Source organism: Ovis canadensis, chromosome 11 (genome assembly GCF_042477335.2).
Source record: "Ovis canadensis isolate MfBH-ARS-UI-01 breed Bighorn chromosome 11, ARS-UI_OviCan_v2, whole genome shotgun sequence".
NCBI lineage: Eukaryota > Metazoa > Chordata > Mammalia > Artiodactyla > Bovidae > Ovis > Ovis canadensis.
The window spans coordinates 6468913-6485424 of record NC_091255.1 but is presented as its reverse complement, the minus strand read 5'-3'; positions in this window follow the sequence as shown (position 1 = coordinate 6485424).

Genomic DNA, 16512 nt, shown 5'->3' with positions numbered 1-16512 from the left:
GCAGTAACTCGAGAAAATCCAGGAGGTTTTGCCCTACAGGCGAGATGAGGCCCATTTCCGCTGAGGCTTCTCGAGGCTAATCACGTCTAACAACTGGAACTTCCAAAGGGTCCTTCACACCCTTGCTGCAACTCAAGAAGTTCCCCGACATACCCGTCTCCACTCGAGAGGAAGCACGTGGGGTCCGTACACATCCAGGGGAGCACCGTTTCCGCCTCCTAGCTCGAGATGAGGGATCCTTTCCCTGTTTTGTAGGGAAAGAATTCCCGGCGTTCCCGTCGCATCTCAAGAGGAGGGGCTCTCCACAGGAAAGGCGAGAGGAACTCCAGGGTCGTGGCACCATTCCAAAAGACCCCCAGATGTGTCAGTCCATTCCACAGGAACCTGTTTTCCCTGCACTGCCTTGACGTTCAAGCCGAGGATCGACTCCCACCACGTGTGCACGTGGGACAGCCCTGTGGAAAGCCTCGTGGGAAAGCCTCGTGGGAAAGACTCGAGGGAAAACCATAGATCCTTTGATCCACGCGGCGGACTGCGTGACACTGGTGCTACCGCTCTGGAGGAAAGCGCAAGTGCATGCCCGCATTCGAGACGAGGACTGACTCCCCTGGGGAGACTCCAGAAGTACCCCAAGATCCATGTCAGCACTGGAGAGGAATCCTCAGGTCCCGGCCCCGACTCCACACAAGGTCTTAGGCCCCGGCATCGATGGGAGAGGAATCCCGAGAGGCCCCCGAGGAACTCGCATGGGGACTGGCCTTTCCTGAGGTCACCAGAGCGGTTCCCCGAGGTCCCCGTCGTAAGTCGAGAGCACATACCGCAACTCGAGAAAATCCAGGAGGTTTTGCCCTCCAGGCGAGGTGAGGCCCATTTCCGCTGAGGCTTCTCGAGGCTAATCACATCTAACCACTGGAACTTTCAAAGGGTCCTTCACACCCTTGCTGCAACTCAAGAAGTTCCCCGACATACCCGTCTCCACTCGAGAGGAAGCACGTGGGGTCCCGCACACATCCAGGGGAGCCCCGTTTCCGCCTCCTAGCTCGAGATGAGGGATCCTTTCCCTGTTTCGTAGGGAAAGAATTCCCGGCGTTCCCCTCGCATCTCAAGAGGAGGCGCTCTCCACAGGAAAGGCGAGAGGAACTCCAGGGTCGTGCCACCATTCCAAGAGTCCCCCAGATGTGTCAGTCCATTCCAGAGGAACCTGTTTTCCCTGCACTGCCTTGACGATCAAGCCGAGGATCGACTCCCACCACCTGTGCACGTGGGCCAGCCCTGTGGGAAAGCCTCGTGGGAAAGCCTCGTGGGAAAGACTCGAGGGAAAACCATAGATCCTTTGATCCACGCGGCGGACTGCGTGACACTGCTGCTACCGCTCTGGAGGAAAGCGCAAGTGCATGCCCGCATTCGAGACGAGGACTGACTCCCCTGGGGAGACTCCAGAAGTACCCCAAGATCCATGTCAGCACTGGAGAGGAATCCTCAGGTTCCGGCCCCGACTCCACACAAGGTCTTAGGCCCCGGCATCGACGGGAGAGGAATGCCGAGAGGCCCCCTAGGAACTCGCATGGGGACTGGCCTTTCCTGAGGCCACCAGAGCGGGTCCCTGAGGGCCCCGTCGTAAGTCGAGAGCACCTGCCGAAACTCGAGAAAATCCAGGAGGTTTTGCCCTCCAGGCGAGATGAGGCCCATTTCCGCTGAGGCTTCTCGAGGCCAATCACATCTAACCACTGGAACTTCCAAAGCGACCTTCACACCCTTGCTGAAACTCAAGAAGTTCCCCGACATACCCGTCTCCACTCGAGAGGAAGCACGTGGGGTCCCGCACACATCCAGGGGAGCCCCTTTTCCGCCTCCTAGCTCGAGATGAGGGATCCTTTCCCTGTTTCGTAGGGAAAGAATTCCCGGCGTTCCCGTCGCATCTCAAGAGGAGGCGCTCTCCACAGGAAAGCGAGAGGAACTCCAGGTTCGTGCCACCATTCCAAGAGTCCCCCAGATGTGTCAGTCCATTCCAGAGGAACCTGTTTTCCCTGCACTGCCTTGACGTTCAAGCCGAGGATCCACTCCCACCACGTGTGCACGTGGGACAGCCCTGTGGGAAAGCCTCGTGGGAAAGCATCGTGGGAAAGACTCGAGGGAAAACCATAGATCCTTTGATCCACGTGGCGGACTGCGTGACACTGCTGCTACCGCTCTGGAGGAAAGCGCAAGTGCATGCCCGCATTCGAGACGAGGACTGACTCCCCTGGGGAGACTCCAGAAGTACCCCAAGATCCATGTCAGCACTGGAGAGGAATCCTCAGGTTCCGGCCCCGACTCCACACAAGGTCTTAGGCCCCGGCATCGACGGGAGAGGAATCCCGAGAGGAACTCGCATGGGGACTGGCCTTTCCTGAGGCCACCAGAGCGGGTCCCTGAGGTCCTCGTCGTAAGTCGAGAGCACCTGCCGCAACTCGAGAAAATCCAGGCGGTTTTGCCCTCCAGGCAAGATGAGGCCCATTTCCGCTGAGGCTTCTCGAGGCCAATCACATCTAACCACTGGAACTTCCAAAGGGTCCTTCACACCCTTGCTGCAACTCAAGAAGTTCCCCGACATACCCGTCTCCACTCGAGAGGAAGCACGTGGGGTCCCGCACACATCCAGGGGAGCCCCGTTTCCGCCTCCTAGCTCGAGATGAGGGATCCTTTCCCTGTTTCGTAGGGAAAGAATTCCCGGCGTTCCCGTCGCATCTCAAGAGGAGGCGCTCTCCACAGGAAAGGCGAGAGGAACTCCAGGGTCGTGCCACCATTCCAAGAGTCCCCCAGATGTGTCAGTCCATTCCAGAGGAACCTGTTTTCCCTGCACTGCCTTGACGTTCAAGCCGAGGATCAACTCCCACCACGTGTGCACGTGGGACAGCCCTGTGGGAATGCCTCGTGGGAAAGCCTCGTGGGAAAGACTCGAGGGAAAACCATAGATCCTTTGATCCACGCGGCGGACTGCGTGACACTGCTGCTACCGCTCTGGAGGAAAGCGCAAGTGCATGCCCGCATTCGAGACGAGGACTGACTCCCCTGGGGAGACTCCAGAAGTACCCCAAGATCCATGTCAGCACTGGAGAGGAATCCTCAGGTTCCGGCCCCGACTCCAAACAAGGTCTTAGGCCCCGGCATAGATGGGAGAGGAATCCCGAGAGGCCCCCGAGGAACTCGCCTGTGGACTGGCCTTTCCTGAGTCCACCAGAGCGGGTCCCCAAGGTCCCCGTCGTAAGTCGAGAGCACATGCCACAACTCGAGAAAATCCTGGAGGTTTTGCCCTCCAGGCGAGATGAGGCCCATTTCCTCTGAGGCTTCTCGAGGCCAATCACATCTAACCACTGGAACTTCCAAAGGGTCCTTCACACCCTTGCTGCAACTCAAGAAGTTCCCCGACATAGCCGTCTCCACTCGAGAGGAAGCACGTGGGGTCCCGCAAACATCCAGGGGAGCCCCATTTCCGCCTCCTAGCTCGAGATGAGGGATCCTTTCCCTGTTTCGTAGGGAATGAATTCCCGGCGTTCCCGTCGCATCTCAAGAGGAGGCGCTCTCCACAGGAAAGGCGAGAGGAACTCCAGGGTCGTGCCACCATTCCAAGAGTCCCCCAGAGGTGTCAGTCCATTCCAGAGGTACCTGTTTTCCCTGCACTGCCTTGACGTTCAAGCCGAGGATCGACTCCCACCACGTGTGCACGTGGGACAGCCCTGTGGGAAAGCCTCGTGGGAAAGCCTCGTGGGAAAGACTCGAGGGAAAACCATAGATCCTTTGATCCACGCGGCGGACTGCGTGACACTGCTGCTACCGCTCTGGAGGAAAGCGCAAGTGCATGCCCGCATTCGAGACGAGGACTGACTCCCCTGGGGAGACTCCAGAAGTACCCCAAGATCCATGTCAGCACTGGAGAGGAATCCTCAGGTTCCGGCCCCGACTCCACACAAGGTCTTAGGCCCCGGCATCGACGGGAGAGGAATGCCGAGAGGCCCCCTAGGAACTCGCATGGGGACTGGCCTTTCCTGAGGCCACCAGAGCGGGTCCCTGAGGTCCCCGTCGTAAGTCGAGAGCACCTGCCGCAACTCGAGAAAATCCAGGAGGTTTTGCCCACCAGGCGAGATGAGGCCCATTTCCGCTGAGGCTTCTTGAGGCTAATCACGTCTAACCGCTGGAACTTCCAAAGGGTCCTTCACACCCTTGCTGCAACTCTAGAAGGTCCCCGACATACCCGTCTCCACTCGAGAGGAAGCACGTGGGGTCCCGCACACATCCAGGGGAGCCCCGTTTCCGCCTCCTAGCTCGAGATGAGGGATCCTTTCCCTGTTTCGTAGGGAAAGAATTCCCGGCGTTCCCGTCGCATCTCAAGAGGAGGCGCTCTCCACAGGAAAGGCGAGAGGAACTCCAGGGTCGTGCCACCATTCCAAGAGTCCCCCAGATGTGTCAGTCCATTCCAGAGGAACCTGTTTTCCTGCACTTCCTTGACGTTCAAGCCGAGGATCGACTCCCACCACGTGTGCACGTGGGACAGCCCTGTGGGAAAGCCTCGTGGGTAAGCCTCGTGGGAAAGACTCGAGGGAAAACCATAGATCCTTTGATCCACGCGGCGGACTGCGTGACACTGCTCCTACCGCTCTGGAGGAAAGCGCAAGTGCATGCCCGCATTCGAGACGAGGACTGACTCCCCTGGGGAGACTCCAGAAGTACCCCAAGATCCATGTCAGCACTGGAGAGGAATCCTCAGGTTCCGGCCCCGACTCCACACAAGGTCTTAGGCCCCGGCATCGAAGGGAGAGGAATCCCCAGAGGAACTCGCATGGGGACTGGCCTTTCCTGAGGCCACCAGAGCGGGTCCCTGAGGTCCTCGTCGTAAGTCGAGAGCACCTGCCGCAACTCGAGAAAATCCAGGCGGTTTTGCCCTCCAGGCAAGATGAGGCCCATTTCCAATGAGGCTTCTCGAGGCCAATCACATCTAACCACTGGAACTTCCAAAGGGTCCTTCACACCCTTGCTGCAACTCAAGAAGTTCCCGGACATACCCGTCTCCACTCGAGATGAAGCACGTGGGGTCCCGCACACATCCAGGGGAGCCTCGTTTCCGCCTCCTAGCTCGAGATGAGGGATCCTTTCCCTGTTTAGTAGGGAAAGAATACCCGGCGTTCCCGTCGCATCTCAAGAGGAGGCGCTCTCCACAGGAAAGGCTAGAGGAACTCCAGGGTGGTGCCACCATTCCAAGAGTCCCCCAGATGTGTCAGTCCATTCCAGAGGAACCTGTTTTCCCTGCACTGCCTTGACGATCAAGCGGAGGATCGACTCCCACCACGTGTGCACGTGGGCCAGCCCTGTGGGAAAGCCCCGTGGGAAAGCCTCGTGGGAAAGACTCGAGGGAAAACCATAGATCCTTTGATCCACGCGGCGGACTGCGTGACACTGCTGCTACTGCTCTGGAGGAAAGCGCAAGTGCATGCCCGCATTCGAGACGAGGACTGACTCCCCTGGGGAGACTCCAGAAGTACCCCAAGATCCATGTCAGCACTGGAGAGGAATCCTCAGGTTCCGGCCCCGACTCCACACAAGGTCTTAGGCCCCGGCATCGACGGGAGAGGAATGCCGAGAGGCCCCCAAGGAACTCGCATGGGGACTGGCCTTTCCTGAGGCCACCAGAGCGGGTCCCTGAGGTCCCCGTCATAAGTCGAGAGCACCTGCCGCAACTCGAGAAAATCCAGGAGGTTTTGCCCTCCAGGCGAGATGAGGCCCATTTCCGCTGAGGCTTCTCGAGGCTAATCACGTCTAACCACTGGAACTTCCAAAGGGTCCTTCACACCCTTGCTGCAACTCAAGAAGTTCCCGGACATACCCGTCTCCACTCGAGAGGAAGCACGTGGGGTCCCGAACACATCCAGGGGAGCCCCGTTTCCGCCTCCTAGCTCGAGATGAGGGATCCTTTCCCTGTTTCGTAGGGAAAGAATTCCCGGCGTTCCCGTCGCATCTCAAGAGGAGGCGCTCTCCACAGGAAAGGGGAGAGGAACTCCAGGTTCGTGCCACCATTCCAAGAGACCCCCATATGTGTCAGTCCATTACAGGGGAACCTGTTTTCCCTGCACTGCCTTGACGTTCAAGCCGAGGATCGAGTCCCACCACGTGTGCACGTGGGACAGCCCTGAGGGAAAGCCTCGTGGGAAAGCCTCGTGGGAAAGACTCGAGGGAAAACCATAGATCCTTTGATCCATTGGGCGGACTGTGTGACACTGCTGCTACCGCTCTGGAGGAAAGCGCAAGTGCATGCCCGCATTCGAAACGAGAACTGACTCCCCTGGGGAGACTCCAGAAGTACCCCAAGATCCATGTCAGCACTGGAGAGGAATCCTCAGGCTCCGTCCCCGACTTCACACAAGGTCTTAGGCCCCGGCATCGACGGGAGAGGAATCCCCAGAGGAACTCGCATGGGGACTGGCCTTTCCTGAGGCCATCAGAGCGGGTCCCTGAGGTCCTCGTCGTAAGTCGAGAGCACCTGCCGCAACTCGAGAAAATCCAGGCGGTTTTGCCCTCCAGGCAAGATGAGGCCCATTTCCGCTGAGGCTTCTCGAGGCCAATCACATCTAACCACTGGAACTTCCAAAGGGTCCTTCACACCCTTGCTGCAACTCAAGAAGTTCCCCGACATACCCGTATCCACTCGAGATGAAGCACGTGGGGTCCCGCACACATCCAGTGGAGCCCCGTTTCCGCCTCCTAGCTCGAGATGAGGGATCCTTTCCCTGTTTCGTAGGGAAAGAATTCCCGGCGTTCCCGTCGCATCTCAAGAGGAGGCGCTCTCCACAGGAAAGGCGAGAGGAACTCCAGGGTCGTGCCACCATTCCAAGAGTCCCCCAGATGTGTCAGTCCATTCCAGAGGAACCTGTTTTCCCTGCACTGCCTTGACGATCAAGCCGAGGATCGACTCCCACCACGTGTGCACGTGGGACAGCCCTGTGGGAATGCCTCGTGGGAAAGCCTCGTGGGAAAGACTCGAGGGAAAACCATAGATCCTTTGATCCACGCGGCGGACTGCGTGACACTGCTGCTACCGCTCTGGAGGAAAGCGCAAGTGCATGCCCGCATTCGAGACGAGGACTGACTCCCCTGGGGAGACTCCAGAAGTACCCCAAGATCCATGTCAGCACTGGAGAGGAATCCTCAGGTTCCGGCCCCGACTCCAAACAAGGTCTTAGGCCCCGGCATCGATGGGAGAGGAATCCCGAGAGGCCCCCGAGGAACTTGCCTGTGGACTGGCCTTTCCTGAGTCCACCAGAGCGGGTCCCCAAGGTCCCCGTCGTAAGTCGAGAGCACATGCCACAACTCGAGAAAATCCTGGAGGTTTTGCCCTCCAGGCGAGATGAGGCCCATTTCCGCTGAGGCTTCTCGAGGCTAATCACATCTAACCACTGGAACTTCCAAAGGGTCCTTCACACCCTTGCTGCAACTCAAAAATTTCCCCGACATACCCTTCTCCACTCGAGAGGAAGCACGTGGGGTCCCGCACACATTCAGGGGAGCCCCGTTTCCGCCTCCTAGCTCGAGATGAGGGATCCTTTCCCTGTTTCTTAGGGAAAGAATTCCCGGGGTTCCCGTCGCATCTCAAGAGGAGGCGCTCTCCACAGGAGAGGCGAGAGGAACTCCAGGGTCGTGCCACCATTCCAAGAGACGCCCAGATGTGTCAGTCCATTATAGAGGAACCTGTTTTCCCTGCACTGCCTTGACGTTCAAGCCGAGGATCGACTCCCACAACCTGTGCACGTGGGACAGCCCTGTTGGAAAGCCTCGCGGAAAGCCTCGTGGGAAAGACTCGAGGGAAAACCATAGATCCTTTGATCCACGCAGTGGACTGCGTGACACTGCTGCTCCCGCTCTGGAGGAAAGCGCAAGTGCATGCCCGCATTCGAGACGAGGACTGACTCCCATGGGGAGACTTCAGAAGTACCCCAAGATCCATGTCAGCACTGGAGCGGAATTCTCAGGTTCCGGCCCCGACTCCACACAAGGTCTTAGGCCCCGGAATCGACGGGAGAGGAATCCCGAGAGGCCCCCGTGGAACTCACATGGGGACTGGCCTTTCCTGAGGCCACCAGAGCGGGTCCCTGAGGTCCCCGTCGTAAGTCGAGAGCACCTGCCGCAACTCGAGAAAATCCAGGAGGTTTTGCCCTCCAGGCGAGATGAGGCCCATTTCCTCTGAGGCTTCTCGAGGCCAATCACATCTAACCACTGGAACTTCCAAAGGGTCCTTCACACCCTTGCTGCAACTCAATAAGTTCCCCGACATAGCCGTCTCCACTCGAGAGGAAGCACGTGGGGTCCCGCAAACATCCAGGGGAGCCCCATTTCCGCCTCCTAGCTCGAGATGAGGGATCCTTTCCCTGTTTCGTAGGGAATGAATTCCCGGCGTTCCCGTCGCATCTCAAGAGGAGGCGCTCTCCACAGGAAAGGCGAGAGGAACTCCAGGGTGGTGCCACCATTCCAAGAGTCCCCCAGAGGTGTCAGTCCATTCCAGAGGTACCTGTTTTCCCTAAACTGCCTTGACGTTCAAGCCGAGGATCGACTCCCACCACGTGTGCACGTGGGACAGCCCTGTGGGAAAGCCTCGTGGGAAAGCCTCGTGGGAAAGACTCGAGGGAAAACCATAGATCCTTTGATCCACGCGGCGGACTGCGTGACACTGCTGCTACCGCTCTGGAGGAAAGCGCAAGTGCATGCCCGCATTCGAGACGAGGACTGACTCCCCTGGGGAGACTCCAGAAGTACCCCAAGATCCATGTCAGCACTGGAGAGGAATCCTCAGGTTCCGTCCCCGACTCCACACAAGGTCTTAGGCCCCGGCATCGACGGGAGAGGAATCCCGAGAGGCCCCCGAGGAACTCGCATGGGGACTGGCCTTTCCTGAGGCCACCAGAGCGGGTCCCTGAGGTCCCCGTCGTAAGTCGAGAGCACCTGCCGCAACTCGAGAAAATCCAGGAGGTTTTGCCCACCAGGCGAGATGAGGCCCATTTCCGCTGAGGCTTCTCGAGGCTAATCACGTCTAACCGCTGGAACTTCCAAAGGGTCCTTCACACCCTTGCTGCAACTCTAGAAGGTCCCCGACATACCCGTCTCCACTCGAGAGGAAGCACGTGGGGTCCCGCACACATCCAGGGGAGCCCCGTTTCCGCCTCCTAGCTCGAGATGAGGGATCCTTTCCCTGTTTCGTAGGGAAAGAATTCCCGGCGTTCCCGTCGCATCTCAAGAGGAGGCGCTCTCCACAGGAAAGGCGAGAGGAACTCCAGGGTCGTGCCACCATTCCAAGAGTCCCCCAGATGTGTCAGTCCATTCCAGAGGAACCTGTTTTCCTGCACTGCCTTGACGTTCAAGCCGAGGATCGACTCCCACCACGTGTGCACGTGGGACAGCCCTGTGGGAAAGCCTCGTGGGAAAGACTCGAGGGAAAACCATAGATCCTTTGATCCACGCGGCGGACTGCGTGACACTGCTGCTCCCGCTCTGGAGGAAAGCGCAAGTGCATGCCCGCATTCGAGACGAGGACTGACTCCCCTGGGGAGACTCCAGAAGTACCCCAAGATCCATGTCAGCACTGGAGAGGAATCCTCAGGTTCCGGCCCCGACTCCACACAAGGGCTTAGGCCCCGGCATCGACGGGAGAGGAATCCCGAGAGGCCCCCGAGGAACTCGCATGGGGACTGGCCTTTCCTGAGGCCACCAGAGCGGGTCCCTGAGGTCCCCGTCGTAAGTCGAGAGCACCTGCCGCAACTCGAGAAAATCCAGGAGGTTTTGCCCTCCAGGCGAGATGAGGCCCATTTCCGCTGAGGCTTCTCGAGGCCAATCACATCTAACAACTGGAACTTCCAAAGGGTCCTTCACACCCTTGCTGCAATTCAAGAAGTTCCCCGACATACCCGTCTCCCCCGAGAGGAAGCACGTGGTGTCCCACAGACATCCAGGGGAGCACCGTTTCCGCCTCCAAGCTCGAGATGAGGGATCCTTTCCCTGTTTCGTAGGGAAAGAATTCCCGGCGTTCCCGTCGCATCTCAAGAGGAGGCGCTCTCCACAGGAAAGGGGAGAGGAACTCCAGGGTCGAGACACAATTCCAAGAGTCCCCCAGATGTGTCAGTCCATTCCAGACGAACCTGTTTTCCCTGCACTGCCTTGACGTTCAAGCCGAGGATCGACTCCCACCACATGTGCACGTGGGACAGCCCTGTGGGAAAGCCTCGTGGGAAAGCCTCGTGGGAAAGACTCGAGGGAAAACCATAGATCCTTTGATCCACGCGGCGGACTGCGTGACACTGCTGCTACCGATCTGGAGGAAAGCGCAAGTGCATGCCCGCATTCGAGACGAGGACTGACTCCCCTGGGGAGACTCCAGAAGTACCCCAAGATCCATGTCAGCACTGGAGAGGAATCCTCAGGTTCCGGCCCCGACTCCACACAAGGGCTTAGGCCCCGGCGTCGACGGGAGAGGAATCCCGAGAGGCCCCCGAGGAACTCGCATGGGGACTGGCCTTTCCTGAGGCCACCAGAGCGGGTCCCTGAGGTCCCCGTCGTAAGTCGAGAGCACCTGCCGCAACTCGAGAAAATCCAGGAGGTTTTGCCCTCCAGGCGAGATGAGGCCCATTTCCGCTGAGGCTTCTCGAGGCTAATCACGTCTAACCACTGGAACTTCCAAAGGGTCCTTCACACCCTTGCTGCAACTCAAGAAGTTCCCCGACATACCCGTCTCCACTCGAGAGGAAGCACGTGGGTCCCGCACACATCCAGGGGAGCCCCGTTTCCACCTCCTAGCTCGAGATGAGGGATCCTTTCCCTGTTTCGTAGGGAAAGAATTCTCGGCATTCCCGTCGCATCTCAAGAGGAGGCGCTCTCCACAGGAAAGGCGAGAGGAACTCCAGGGTCGTGCCAACATTCCAAGAGTCCCCCAGATGTGTCAGTCCATTCCAGAGGAACCTGTTTTCCCTGCACTGCCTTGACGTTCAAGCCGAGGATCGACTCCCACCACGTGTGCACGTGGGACAGCCCTGTGGGAAAGCCTCGTGGGAAAGCCTCTTGGGAAAGACTCGAGGGAAAACCATAGATCCTTTGATCCACGCGGCGGACTGCGTGACACTGCTGCTACCGCTCTGGAGGAAAGCGCAAGTGCATGCCCGCATTCGAGACGAGGACTGACTCCCCTGGGGAGACTCCAGAAGTACCCCAAGATCCATGTCAGCAGTGGAGAGGAATCCTCAGGTTCCGGCCCCGGCTCCACACAAGGTCTTAGGCCCCGGCATCGACGGGAGAGGAATCCCGAGACTCCCCCGAGAAACTCGCATGGGGACTGGCCTTTCCTGAGGCCACCAGAGCGGTTCCCTGAGGTCCCCGTCGTAACTCGAGAGCACCTGCCACAACTCGAGAAAATCCAGGAGGTTTTGCCCTCCAGGCGAGATGAGGCCCATTTCCGCTGAGGCTTCTCGAGGCCAATCACATCTAACCACTGGAACTTCCAAATGGTCCTTCACACCATTGCTGCAACTCAAGAAGTTCCCCGACATACCCGTCTCCACTCGAGAGGAAGCACGTGGGGTCCCGCACACATCCAGGGGAGCCCCGTTTCCGCCTCCTAGCTCGAGATGAGGGATCCTTTCCCTGTTTCGTGGGGAAAGAATTCCCGGCGTTCCCGTCGCATCTCAAGAGGAGGCGCTCTCCACAGGAAAGGCGAGAGGAACTCCAAGGTCGTGCCCCCATTCCAAGAGTCCACCAGATGTGTCAGTCCATTCCAGAGGAACCTGTTTTCCCTGCACTGCCTTGACGATCAAGCCGAGGATCGACTCCCACCACGTGTGCACGTGGGACAGCCCTGTGGGAATGCCTCGTGGGAAAGCCTCGTGGGAAAGACTCGAGGGAAAACCATAGATCCTTTGATCCACGCGGCGGACTGCGTGACACTGCTGCTACCGCTCTGGAGGAAAGCGCAAGTGCATGCCCGCATTCGAGACGAGGACTGACTCCCCTGGGGAGACTCCAGAAGTACCCCAAGATCCATGTCAGCACTGGAGAGGAATCCTCAGGTTCCGGCCCCGACTCCAAACAAGGTCTTAGGCCCCGGCATCGATGGGAGAGGAATCCCGAGAGGCCCCCGAGGAACTCGCCTGTGGACTGGCCTTTCCTGAGTCCACCAGAGCGGGTCCCCAAGGTCCCCGTCGTAAGTCGAGAGCACATGCCACAACTCGAGAAAATCCTGGAGGTTTTGCCCTCCAGGCGAGATGAGGCCCATTTCCGCTGAGGCTTCTCGAGGCTAATCACATCTAACCACTGGAACTTCCAAAGGGTCCTTCACACCCTTGCTGCAACTCAAGAATTTCCCCGACATACCCTTCTCCACTCGAGAGGAAGCACGTGGGGTCCCGCACACATTCAGGGGAGCCCCGTTTCCGCCTCCTAGCTCGAGATGAGGGATCCTTTCCCTGTTTCTTAGGGAAAGAATTCCCGGCGTTCCCGTCGCATCTCAAGAGGAGGCGCTCTCCACAGGAGAGGCGAGAGGAACTCCAGGGTCGTGCCACCATTCCAAGAGACGCCCAGATGTGTCAGTCCATTATAGAGGAACCTGTTTTCCCTGCACTGCCTTGACGTTCAAGCCGAGGATCGACTCCCACAACCTGTGCACGTGGGACAGCCCTGTTGGAAAGCCTCGCGGAAAGCCTCGTGGGAAAGACTCGAGGGAAAACCATAGATCCTTTGATCCACGCAGTGGACTGCGTGACACTGCTGCTACCGCTCTGGAGGAAAGCGCAAGTGCATGCCCGCATTCGAGACGAGGACTGACTCCCATGGGGAGACTTCAGAAGTACCCCAAGATCCATGTCAGCACTGGAGCGGAATTCTCAGGTTCCGGCCCCGACTCCACACAAGGTCTTAGGCCCCGGAATCGACGGGAGAGGAATCCCGAGAGGCCCCCGTGGAACTCACATGGGGACTGGCCTTTCCTGAGGCCACCAGAGCGGGTCCCTGAGGTCCCCGTCGTAAGTCGAGAGCACCTGCCGCAACTCGAGAAAATCCAGGAGGTTTTGCCCTCCAGGCGAGATGAGGCCCATTTCCTCTGAGGCTTCTCGAGGCCAATCACATCTAACCACTGGAACTTCCAAAGGGTCCTTCACACCCTTGCTGCAACTCAAGAAGTTCCCCGACATAGCCGTCTCCACTCGAGAGGAAGCACGTGGGGTCCCGCAAACATCCAGGGGAGCCCCATTTCCGCCTCCTAGCTCGAGATGAGGGATCCTTTCCCTGTTTCGTAGGGAATGAATTCCCGGCGTTCCCGTCGCATCTCAAGAGGAGGCGCTCTCCACAGGAAAGGCGAGAGGAACTCCAGGGTGGTGCCACCATTCCAAGAGTCCCCCAGAGGTGTCAGTCCATTCCAGAGGTACCTGTTTTCCCTGCACTGCCTTGACGTTCAAGCCGAGGATCGACTCCCACCACGTGTGCACGTGGGACAGCCCTGTGGGAAAGCCTCGTGGGAAAGCCTCGTGGGAAAGACTCGAGGGAAAAACATAGATCCTTTGATCCACGCGGCGGACTGCGTGACACTGCTGCTACCGCTCTGGAGGAAAGCGCAAGTGCATGCCCGCATTCGAGACGAGGACTGACTCCCCTGGGGAGACTCCAGAAGTACCCCAAGATCCATGTCAGCACTGGAGAGGAATCCTCAGGTTCCGGCCCCGACTCCACACAAGGTCTTAGGCCCCGGCATCGACGGGAGAGGAATCCCGAGAGGCCCCCGAGGAACTCGCATGGGGACTGGCCTTTCCTGAGGCCACCAGAGCGGGTCCCTGAGGTCCCCGTCGTAAGTCGAGAGCACCTGCCGCAACTCGAGAAAATCCAGGAGGTTTTGCCCACCAGGCGAGATGAGGCCCATTTCCGCTGAGGCTTCTCGAGGCTAATCACGTCTAACCGCTGGAACTTCCAAAGGGTCCTTCACACCCTTGCTGCAACTCTAGAAGGTCCCCGACATACCCGTCTCCACTCGAGAGGAAGCACGTGGGGTCCCGCACACATCCAGGGGAGCCCCGTTTCCGCCTCCTAGCTCGAGATGAGGGATCCTTTCCCTGTTTCGTAGGGAAAGAATTCCCGGCGTTCCCGTCGCATCTCAAGAGGAGGAGCTCTCCACAGGAAAGGCGAGAGGAACTCCAGGGTCGTGCCACCATTCCAAGAGTCCCCCAGATGTGTCAGTCCATTCCAGAGGAACCTGTTTTCCTGCACTGCCTTGACGTTCAAGCCGAGGATCGACTCCCACCACGTGTGCACGTGGGACAGCCCTGTGGGAAAGCCTCGTGGGAAAGACTCGAGGGAAAACCATAGATCCTTTGATCCACGCGGCGGACTGCGTGACACTGCTGCTCCCGCTCTGGAGGAAAGCGCAAGTGCATGCCCGCATTCGAGACGAGGACTGACTCCCCTGGGGAGACTCCAGAAGTACCCCAAGATCCATGTCAGCACTGGAGAGGAATCCTCAGGTTCCGGCCCCGACTCCACACAAGGGCTTAGGCCCCGGCATCGACGGGAGAGGAATCCCGAGAGGCCCCCGAGGAACTCGCATGGGGACTGGCCTTTCCTGAGGCCACCAGAGCGGGTCCCTGAGGTCCCCGTCGTAAGTCGAGAGCACCTGCCGCAACTCGAGAAAATCCAGGAGGTTTTGCCCTCCAGGCGAGATGAGGCCCATTTCCGCTGAGGCTTCTCGAGGCCAATCACATCTAACAACTGGAACTTCCAAAGGGTCCTTCACACCCTTGCTGCAATTCAAGAAGTTCCCCGACATACCCGTCTCCCCCGAGAGGAAGCACGTGGTGTCCCACAGACATCCAGGGGAGCACCGTTTCCGCCTCCAAGCTCGAGATGAGGGATCCTTTCCCTGTTTCGTAGGGAAAGAATTCCCGGCGTTCCCGTCGCATCTCAAGAGGAGGCGCTCTCCACAGGAAAGGGGAGAGGAACTCCAGGGTCGAGACACAATTCCAAGAGTCCCCCAGATGTGTCAGTCCATTCCAGACGAACCTGTTTTCCCTGCACTGCCTTGACGTTCAAGCCGAGGATCGACTCCCACCACATGTGCACGTGGGACAGCCCTGTGGGAAAGCCTCGTGGGAAAGCCTCGTGGGAAAGACTCGAGGGAAAACCATAGATCCTTTGATCCACGCGGCGGACTGCGTGACACTGCTGCTACCGATCTGGAGGAAAGCGCAAGTGCATGCCCGCATTCGAGACGAGGACTGACTCCCCTGGGGAGACTCCAGAAGTACCCCAAGATCCATGTCAGCACTGGAGAGGAATCCTCAGGTTCCGGCCCCGACTCCACACAAGGGCTTAGGCCCCGGCGTCGACGGGAGAGGAATCCCGAGAGGCCCCCGAGGAACTCGCATGGGGACTGGCCTTTCCTGAGGCCACCAGAGCGGGTCCCTGAGGTCCCCGTCGTAAGTCGAGAGCACCTGCCGCAACTTGAGAAAATCCAGGAGGTTTTGCCCTCCAGGCGAGATGAGGCCCATTTCCGCTGAGGCTTCTCGAGGCTAATCACGTCTAACCACTGGAACTTCCAAAGGGTCCTTCACACCCTTGCTGCAACTCAAGAAGTTCCCCGACATACCCGTCTCCACTCGAGAGGAAGCACGTGGGTCCCGCACACATCCAGGGGAGCCCCGTTTCCACCTCCTAGCTCGAGATGAGGGATCCTTTCCCTGTTTCGTAGGGAAAGAATTCCCGGCGTTCCCGTCGCATCTCAAGAGGAGGCGCTCTCCACAGGAAAGGCGAGAGGAACTCCAGGGTCGTGCCAACATTCCAAGAGTCCCCCAGATGTGTCAGTCCATTCCAGAGGAACCTGTTTTCCCTGCACTGCCTTGACGTTCAAGCCGAGGATCGACTCCCACCACGTGTGCACGTGGGACAGCCCTGTGGGAAAGCCTCGTGGGAAAGCCTCTTGGGAAAGACTCGAGGGAAAACCATAGATCCTTTGATCCACGCGGCGGACTGCGTGACACTGCTGCTACCGCTCTGGAGGAAAGCGCAAGTGCATGCCCGCATTCGAGACGAGGACTGACTCCCCTGGGGAGACTCCAGAAGTACCCCAAGATCCATGTCAGCAGTGGAGAGGAATCCTCAGGTTCCGGCCCCGGCTCCACACAAGGTCTTAGGCCCCGGCATCGACGGGAGAGGAATCCCGAGACTCCCCCGAGAAACTCGCATGGGGACTGGCCTTTCCTGAGGCCACCAGAGCGGTTCCCTGAGGTCCCCGTCGTAACTCGAGAGCACCTGCCACAACTCGAGAAAATCCAGGAGGTTTTGCCCTCCAGGCGAGATGAGGCCCATTTCCGCTGAGGCTTCTCGAGGCCAATCACATCTAACCACTGGAACTTCCAAATGGTCCTTCACACCATTGCTGCAACTCAAGAAGTTCCCCGACATACCCGTCTCCACTCGAGAGGAAGCACGTGGGGTCCCGCACACATCCAGGGGAGCCCCGTTTCCGCC